Source organism: Ranitomeya imitator, chromosome 9 (assembly GCF_032444005.1).
Source record: "Ranitomeya imitator isolate aRanImi1 chromosome 9, aRanImi1.pri, whole genome shotgun sequence".
Taxonomy (NCBI): Eukaryota; Metazoa; Chordata; class Amphibia; order Anura; family Dendrobatidae; genus Ranitomeya; species Ranitomeya imitator.
The window spans coordinates 30344182-30352090 of NC_091290.1; the positions used below are offsets into that span (position 1 = coordinate 30344182).

A 7909-nucleotide genomic window follows, 5' to 3' on the forward strand; every position below is an offset into this window, starting at 1 on the left:
CTCTGTATCTGTGTGATATATTATGTGTCCTGTGAGTAAAGTGTTGTGAGACTGGAAATACGTGGAGAAGCAGTGATCTTTTATATGCGCCCATGTAACCAAGCGATTCCAGCCAGCGTCGTTCATTCAGACTCCAGCCAAAGCAGAGTGGACCTCCTGAAACACGGGGTGGTACTGAAAGAGGTACCCCAGCTTGGTAGACCCCGTTACAGCAGTAAATCCCATTACCCTTCTCCATCACACAGACTCACAGGGGGCAAGGAAGCAGAGATACGGGTGGCCGATGAGCAAAGCCCTCACACTGGAGGACCAGACCACCAATTACCTTACTTTCTCTGACTATGATAATGCTATGCGGAGGTCAAAAATGCAATTATATAAAAACTAGGAAAAACACTGGTAACCAATTCGGTGTGATCCAAAAAGTCTGGTACCTTTAAGAGTAATTAAGTTTATTTTTTAAAAGAATTTTGTGCAACAGGAAAAGTTATGAAACTTTTGCCAATCACTTTATTAGTGGATTTTTCTTCATCCCTGTAAAAAAAAAATGCATATAAGTGACTTGGAAACGCTGGATGTTCCTTGGTCCATTTTTTTGCATTAATATTAGAACGTACTCATTTGGAGTACAGATGATGGCAGTGATCAATCAGCACTAGTGATGAGTGAACGTACTGGGATAAGGTGTTACGTGAGCATGATCTGGTGCTAACAGTGTCTTTGGCGTGCTCGAAAAATATGTTCAAGTTCACGCAACTGCATATCTCACCGCTGTTTAACAGCCACAACATATGCAAGGGATTGCCCGTTTGTTAGTGGAACAGCCACGGGGAAGTGTACTATGAGGGCATAACACTGTGTGGGGGAATTTACTTGTGTGGGCATTCTACTTTTTTTTAGAAATGTACTGTAGGGACATCATACTTTGTGTGTGTGGGGGGGGGGGGGAGGGAGAATATCAACATCCCCACTGACACTTCCCTCTCAGCTGCCACTAAGCATCTATCTCACACTTCAGCCTCACTTAATGGTCTTCCGCAGCCACTCACAAAGATGGTCACACACTGGACCTCATCTTCACCCGCCTCTACTCCCTATCTAACCTCTCTAACTCACCTCTTCCTGACCACAATCTACTCACATTCTCTTCCCTCTCTACTCCTTGTCCACAATCCCCACCCCACAAACTTGCACACCCTCTCAGAAAACTTAAACACCTTGATCTACACTCACTCTCTGAATCCCTCCTCCCTCTCACAGACATAAGTTCCCTACACAATGCGGATGCTGCTGCCGCTCTATACAACGCCACAATAACTGTAGCTTTGGAATCTCTTGCCCCTCTCACACATACCAAAGCTCGCAAAATCAACAGACAGCCCTGGCACACCAGCCTGACCAAAGAACTGAGGCGAGCTTCCAGGGCTGCTGAGCAGAGATGGAAAAAATCCCACTCCAACGAGCACTTCATCGCATTTAAACAGTCCCTTACTACTTTCAAGACCACACTCGCCACAGCTAAACAAACCTACTTCTCATCTCTTATATCCTCCTTGTCTCACAACCCTAAACAGTTATTCAAACACATTCAATTCTCTCCTCTGTCCCCCAACACCTCCTCCCTCCCCACTTATCTCAGCTGAAGACTTTGCCTCATTTTTCAAGCAGAAGATTGATATCAGAGACAATTTTAGTCGACAACCCCAGAGCCCTTCCTCCTGACTGCCCAGTCCTCCACCTCCAAAACTAACTTCTCCACCATTACAGAATATCGACTCTCCACTCTACTCTCAAGATCGCATCTCACCACCTGTGCACTTGACTCGATCCCATCCCACTTCATCTCAAACCTCACCACAGTCTTCATCCAAACCCTAGCCCATCTCTTCAACCTACCACTAACAACTGGTGTTCTCCCCTCAAGCTTTAAACATGCCTCAATCACACCTATCCTCAAAAAGCCCTCTCTTGACCCATCCTCTGTATCTAGCTATCGCCCTATATCACTTCTCCCCTTTGCCTCAAAACTACTGGAACAACACGTCCATCTTGAACTGTCCTCTCATCTCTCTTCCTGCTCCTTCTTCGACTGCTTACAATCTGGCTTCCGGTCACACCACTCCACAGAAACTGCCCTAAGTAAGGTCACCAATGACCTATTAACTGCCAAGAGCAAGCGACACTACTCTGTCCTCCTCCTCCTGGACCTGTCCTCTGCCTTTGACACAGTGGACCATTCCCTATTATTACAAACCCTCTCATCCCTTGGCATCACAGATTTGGCTCTATCCTGGATCTTGTCATACCCAACAGACTGGACATTCAGCGTCTCCCACTCACACACCACCTCCTCACCTTGCCCCCTATCTGAGCCCCGCAAGGTTCAGTTCTAGGGCCCCTGCTCTTCTCCATTTACACCTTTGGCCTGGGACAGCTCATAGAATCTCACGGTTTTCAGTATCGTCTCTATGCGGACGACACGCAGATCTACATCTCTGGACCAGATATCACCACCCTACTAACCAGAATCCCTCAACGTCTGTCCACTATTTCATCCTTCTTTTCCGCTAGAATTCTAAAACTTAACATGGACAAAACAGAATTCATTGTCTTTCCCCCATCTCACACGACCCCCCCAACAAAACTATCCATTACAGTAAACAGCTGCCCACTCTCCCCAGCCCCACAAGCTTGCTTTCTCGGGGAAATCCTTGACACTGATCTCTCCTTCAAACCACATATCCAAGCCCTTTCCACTTCCTGCCGCCTTCAACTCAAAAATATTTCACGGATTCATACATTCCTAAACCAAGAATCTGCAAAAACCCTAGTCCATGCCCTCCTCTTCTCCCGCTTCGACTACTGTAACCTCCTGCTCTGTGGCCTCCCCTCTAACACTCTCGCACCCCTCCAATCTATTCTAAACTGTGCTGCCCGACTAATCCACCTGTCCCCCCGCTATTCCCCGGCCTCTCCCCTCTGTCAATCCCTTCACTGGCTCCCCATTGCCCAGAGACTCCAGTACAAAACCCTTACCATGACGTACAAAGCCATCCACAACCTGTCTCCTCCATACATCTGTGACCTCGTCTCCCGGTACTTGCCTACACGCAACCTCCGATCCTCACAAGATCTCCTTCTCTACTCCCCTCTTATCTCCTCTTCTCACAATCGCATACAAGATCTCTCGCGCATCACCCCTACTCTGGAACTCTGTAACACAACATATCAGACTCTCACCTACCATTGAAACCTTCAAAAAGAACCTGAAGACCCACCTCTTCCGACAAGCCTACAACCTGCAGTAACCACCGATCCACCAAACCGCTGCATGACCAGCTCTACCCTCGCCTACTGTATCCTCACCCATCCCTTGTAGATTGTGAGCCCTCGCGGGCAGGGTCCTCTCTCTGCCTGTACCAGTTGTGACCTGTATTGTTTAGGATTATTGTACTTGTTTTTATTATGTATACCCCTCCTCACATGTAAAGCGCCATGGAATAAATGGCGCTATAATAAATAATATACTGTAGGGACATCATACTGTGTGTGAGGGGAAGTGTATTGTAAGGACATCATACGGTGTGTGGGGGAAATGTACTGTAGGGCCATACTGTGTGTGGGGGAAGTGTACTGTAGGGCTATCATACTGTGTGTGGAGGAAGTGTACTATAGGGAGATCATACTGTGTGTGGGGGAAATGTACAGTGTAGACATACTGTGGGGTGGGTCACTGTGTAATCATTATACTATGTGGGGGTCAGTGTGGGGGATGCATTGTGGTGGCATCATACTGTATGAGGGCATTTTGGTGGACATCATACTGTATGGGAGCTATGAAAAGGGTATCATAGTGGGTGAAAACACTATGTGACAATACATGCTCCTCTCCCTGTGTTTAAAAGTTGTGCGGTATGCTGGCTAAATCTGGGGTGCGTCTTAGGCTGGAGTGTACGGCTGAATGTATTCCTATGCAGCTGCACGCTCCGGTCCCGAGTGACGGCGGCAGTGCTGGATATTGATGCGCGAGTTTCTCGCATTGCACTCGAAAGTGTGACCCCGGCCTTACTTATAGTAAGGTAAGTCCTATAGTCCAAAAAAATATGGCACTTGTTTTACATTCCAAACTTGAGGCCCCGGGATGTTCAAAAATTTGAAGAGATGTAAATTTTCCTGTATTTCAATTTATGAAGCTCTCTGTTCATCTGCATCTCTAGACTATACCTGAAAAAAAATAATTAAACTACTCATTACAAGCCAGTTCATTGAAGAAAACCCAGATTATAATGGCTTAGCCGAGGATATTGTAAGAATAGAAGGATTGCGTCAGTTTCAGATTTCCTCTTTTGTTCTCTTCGGTGTTCATCTGTTATCTATAATAAATTTGTTCTTGAATTAAGTGCATTCCTATTCTTATATTGAGTGGGCACTGATTATTCATGCAGAGCGGCGCTCCAGATCACACCGATTGGCTGGGTTTTTCCCAGAGAGCAGACTCTTACCGGTTAGAATCAGTCCTAATTATATTTTATATCAATAAATTATTGGAATGGTGAGATAATGATATTTTAAAGAGCAAGAAAAAGAAACCTAATAAAAAAAATGCTAGAAGAAATTATAGCAAAACTATATGCTCTTACAGTAAAGAATCCTTTCTATACCGAGTCTACTGCATGCGAATTCTTAGAAAAAAAAACGCTTTTCTACAGCTACTTTAGATCAGTCTGCTGGCTATTGGAAGGAAAGATATTCTCTATAAGCTATAACATAATCTGATTCTATCTTTCATCGCCATATTAGTGATTACTAGGGCACCGGTTCAGAGCTCGGGTATAGAGCACTTTGCTCCAGCCAAGAAGTGAGAATTGTACGGCTGCTCGTCTTTTAACCAGTTTACTCTCCTTCTGCAAATTGCACTTTCCTGACCAACAGACTCATTTATAAATGAAGTGTCTGAGAAGCCCGGCAGTAAATGCCTCGGAATAATCTACACACTCGGCTATCAACTGTCCAATTTATTTTTTTTGATAAGATCATGGCTTCCATATCGCTATGCTGATAGCTGCTGATCATATCATTTCCTAGAAGAAAGTCTACAAACACAGCTCCTTTACAATCCAGCAAGAACCTCTCCAGCCATAAGTGTTCTGTTTACATTGGGTTTACCGGGCGGCAGGCGGTGTATGCCGTCTCCGAAATAGGCAGCAATTGTGCTTTATACTGGTGCGGGGCGGCACCAAGGTGATCACCTAAACCGGTTTCATTTGTAGTAGGGGGTACATTATGCCTTACACATCCGCTTCTGCAAAAAAAAAATTTTTTGAAAGGAAAAAATTCCTATCCACTATTAACATGAAATATGCTCAAAAAATAATAATTTGTGTATCATGCTAATGTTGTATGATGTTCTGCAGCAGCTGGGACATGGTTTAAAGAGGGCCTGTTACCGGGTCAAAAGTGGTCAGTTTTTGCTTTTATTTTAAATCCACCATATGGTTTCATAGATATCGGCCTTTTTTTTTTTTTTTCAGTGCAGATTTTTATGGTCTTTATAAATTTGAGATGAACTGGTCGTTTGCCGTTACCAAGTCAAAAGTGGCCATTTTTTTTTTACCCTGCTGCCTCCCTAAGTAATCCGTTTTAGTTTCTTTTTTTCCCCTCAGATAAAGGCCTTTTTATTTAGTGCTGATATTTACAACGGGGAGGGGCTTATAGAGTAATAATGCAAATCAGCCTAGAGACACGCCCCAGAGGAGCCTGGGATACACGCCACAAGAAACCACAGAACCCATTGGGGAGTCGCCACTCCGACTCGTCTCCTGTGTCTGAGAGATTATCTAGGGAATGTCCGTAGGCTGCTCTGCATTATTACCCTGTGAGCAAAGGCCCGTTAGTAAAAAAAAAAAAAACAATAAAACTAGCACTAAATGAAAACCTTCCCATATCTCTGGAAATGTAAGGCAGAATAATGTATAAGTATATAAGGGGACAATACAAATATCTCGCTGAGGATCTGTTTATACCAAGGAAGGTGACGGGCACAAGGGGGCATTCTTTGCGTCTGGAGGAGAGAAGGTTTTTCCACCAACATAGAAGAGGATTCTTTACTGTTAGGGCAGTGAGAATCTGGAATTGCTTGCCTGAGGAGGTGGTGATGGCGAACTCAGTCGAGGGGTTCAAGAGAGGCCTGGATGTCTTCCTGGAGCAGAACAATATTGTATCATACAATTATTAGGTTCTGTAGAAGGACGTAGATCTGGGTATTTATTATGATGGAATATAGGCTGAACTGGATGGACAAATGTCTTTTTTCGGCCTTACTAACTATGTTACTATGTATGTTAGAATTAAAAAAAAAAAAAAAAAGTATAACGAAAACTCATGGAAGGAGTGGGAATAAAATGATGAACAACTGGACACTTGACCTGGTGACAGGTCCTCTTTAAAAGGGGTAGTCTAAAATGAGCCATTTATCACCGAGATGGAATATATGCGGTGGCCAGAGGTGGTCGGGATTACGGGAACAGTCGAGTGGTAAGTGTATAGGTGTTCAAAAAACAGTGTTGCACAGAGACCTTTATGGTTTCTCTAATAAGACAAATGGCTGAGATGGGAATAACAGTTCAATAACCATTGCATCTGTGGAAGAACTACCGACCAGGTAGGAGGCGAGGAGCAGCACCCATGTAGCGCCACTCATTTCTATTACAAACATGTTGATGGAAAATGTTCATTCATCTAATTTGACAAGTCATGAAAAAAGAATCGTTTTTGAAATTTTTCAGTCTCCTGGATCCATGAATTTTGTGTTGTTTTTTTCAACAATTTTTGCATTTCTTATTGCTTCTATTTTTCTGGTCTTGGGGAAAAAAAACAAAACCTTAGCTTCTCCTCCCGAAGAGTAAAATTCGGACAGATGATATCCATGTGGTGTCTTTTTTCATGGAGCCATTGACTTATATTGGCAAGTTTGATCCGCAAAACGCATCAAAGAAGGATACGTCTCCATTTTTGCTTTTTTGCGGACAGACAATTTGCCTTTTCGGGTGTCCTTTTCTTCTGCAGACAAATTGTGATCCGCGATGAACGAATGTGCTCAGATAAGGCGTTATCCCGCCATGCTCGTGTGCCGAGTGACTTCGGCGTGCTCGAATAATATGTTCGAGTCCCCGCGGTTGCAGGTCTCACGGCTGTTCGACAGCCACAACACATGCCGGATTGCCTGTTTGTTTCACAAACCCTACATGTGTTGCAGCTGTCTAACAGCGCGAGACATGCAACCGCGGGGTCTCGAATATATTATTCGAAAACGCCGAAGTCACTCGGTTAGCCCCCGAGCATGTTCACTCATCACTAATTGTAACGGGCCCGCAATCTATCTGAACAAAATAACAAAAAAAAAGTGAAGTATTAAAAATCCATTCTAGGAGATCATCTCATGTTTCAGTGCTACAAAAAGGGCACGTTCTTACATGTATGAGCAAAGAGTATATTCTAGGGCAGCGGTCAGCAACCTTCAGTCCTCCAGCTGCTGGGGGTTGTAGTTTCACAGCAGCCACCGTGGCGCAGGACTGACCTGACTTAACAACTATAAATGAAAAAAAGAAATTTTTTTTTCAAAAACAGTCTCGGCTAGTTTAAGAATTCCAAGCAGCAGATACTTGATATCTGCCCTATTTATTTTTGCAACATCATCCAATATAATCCTTAAGTACCCTGTAAAGGAATAAGAGAAGGGTCCTCGACAAAAAAAGGCATCCCACAGGGTGAGAATATCCAAAGAGGCGCTGTCACGCCACGTACATCTTCATTCCTATTAAAGTGTTAAAGGCAATCACAGCTTAAGATGCTGTGCAGGCTCAGCAGTGCGGCTGGGATAAAAGCTACTTTCTTTCCCCTCCTCCTTCCC

General features: G+C 44.2%; 1 protein-coding gene across 2 annotated transcripts in view; it reads right to left on the reverse strand.

Moving 5' to 3' along the window:
* Window positions 1–7909, reverse strand: part of PC (pyruvate carboxylase) — a 358273-nt gene that overhangs the window by 23266 nt on the left and 327098 nt on the right. The window lies entirely within an intron of this gene.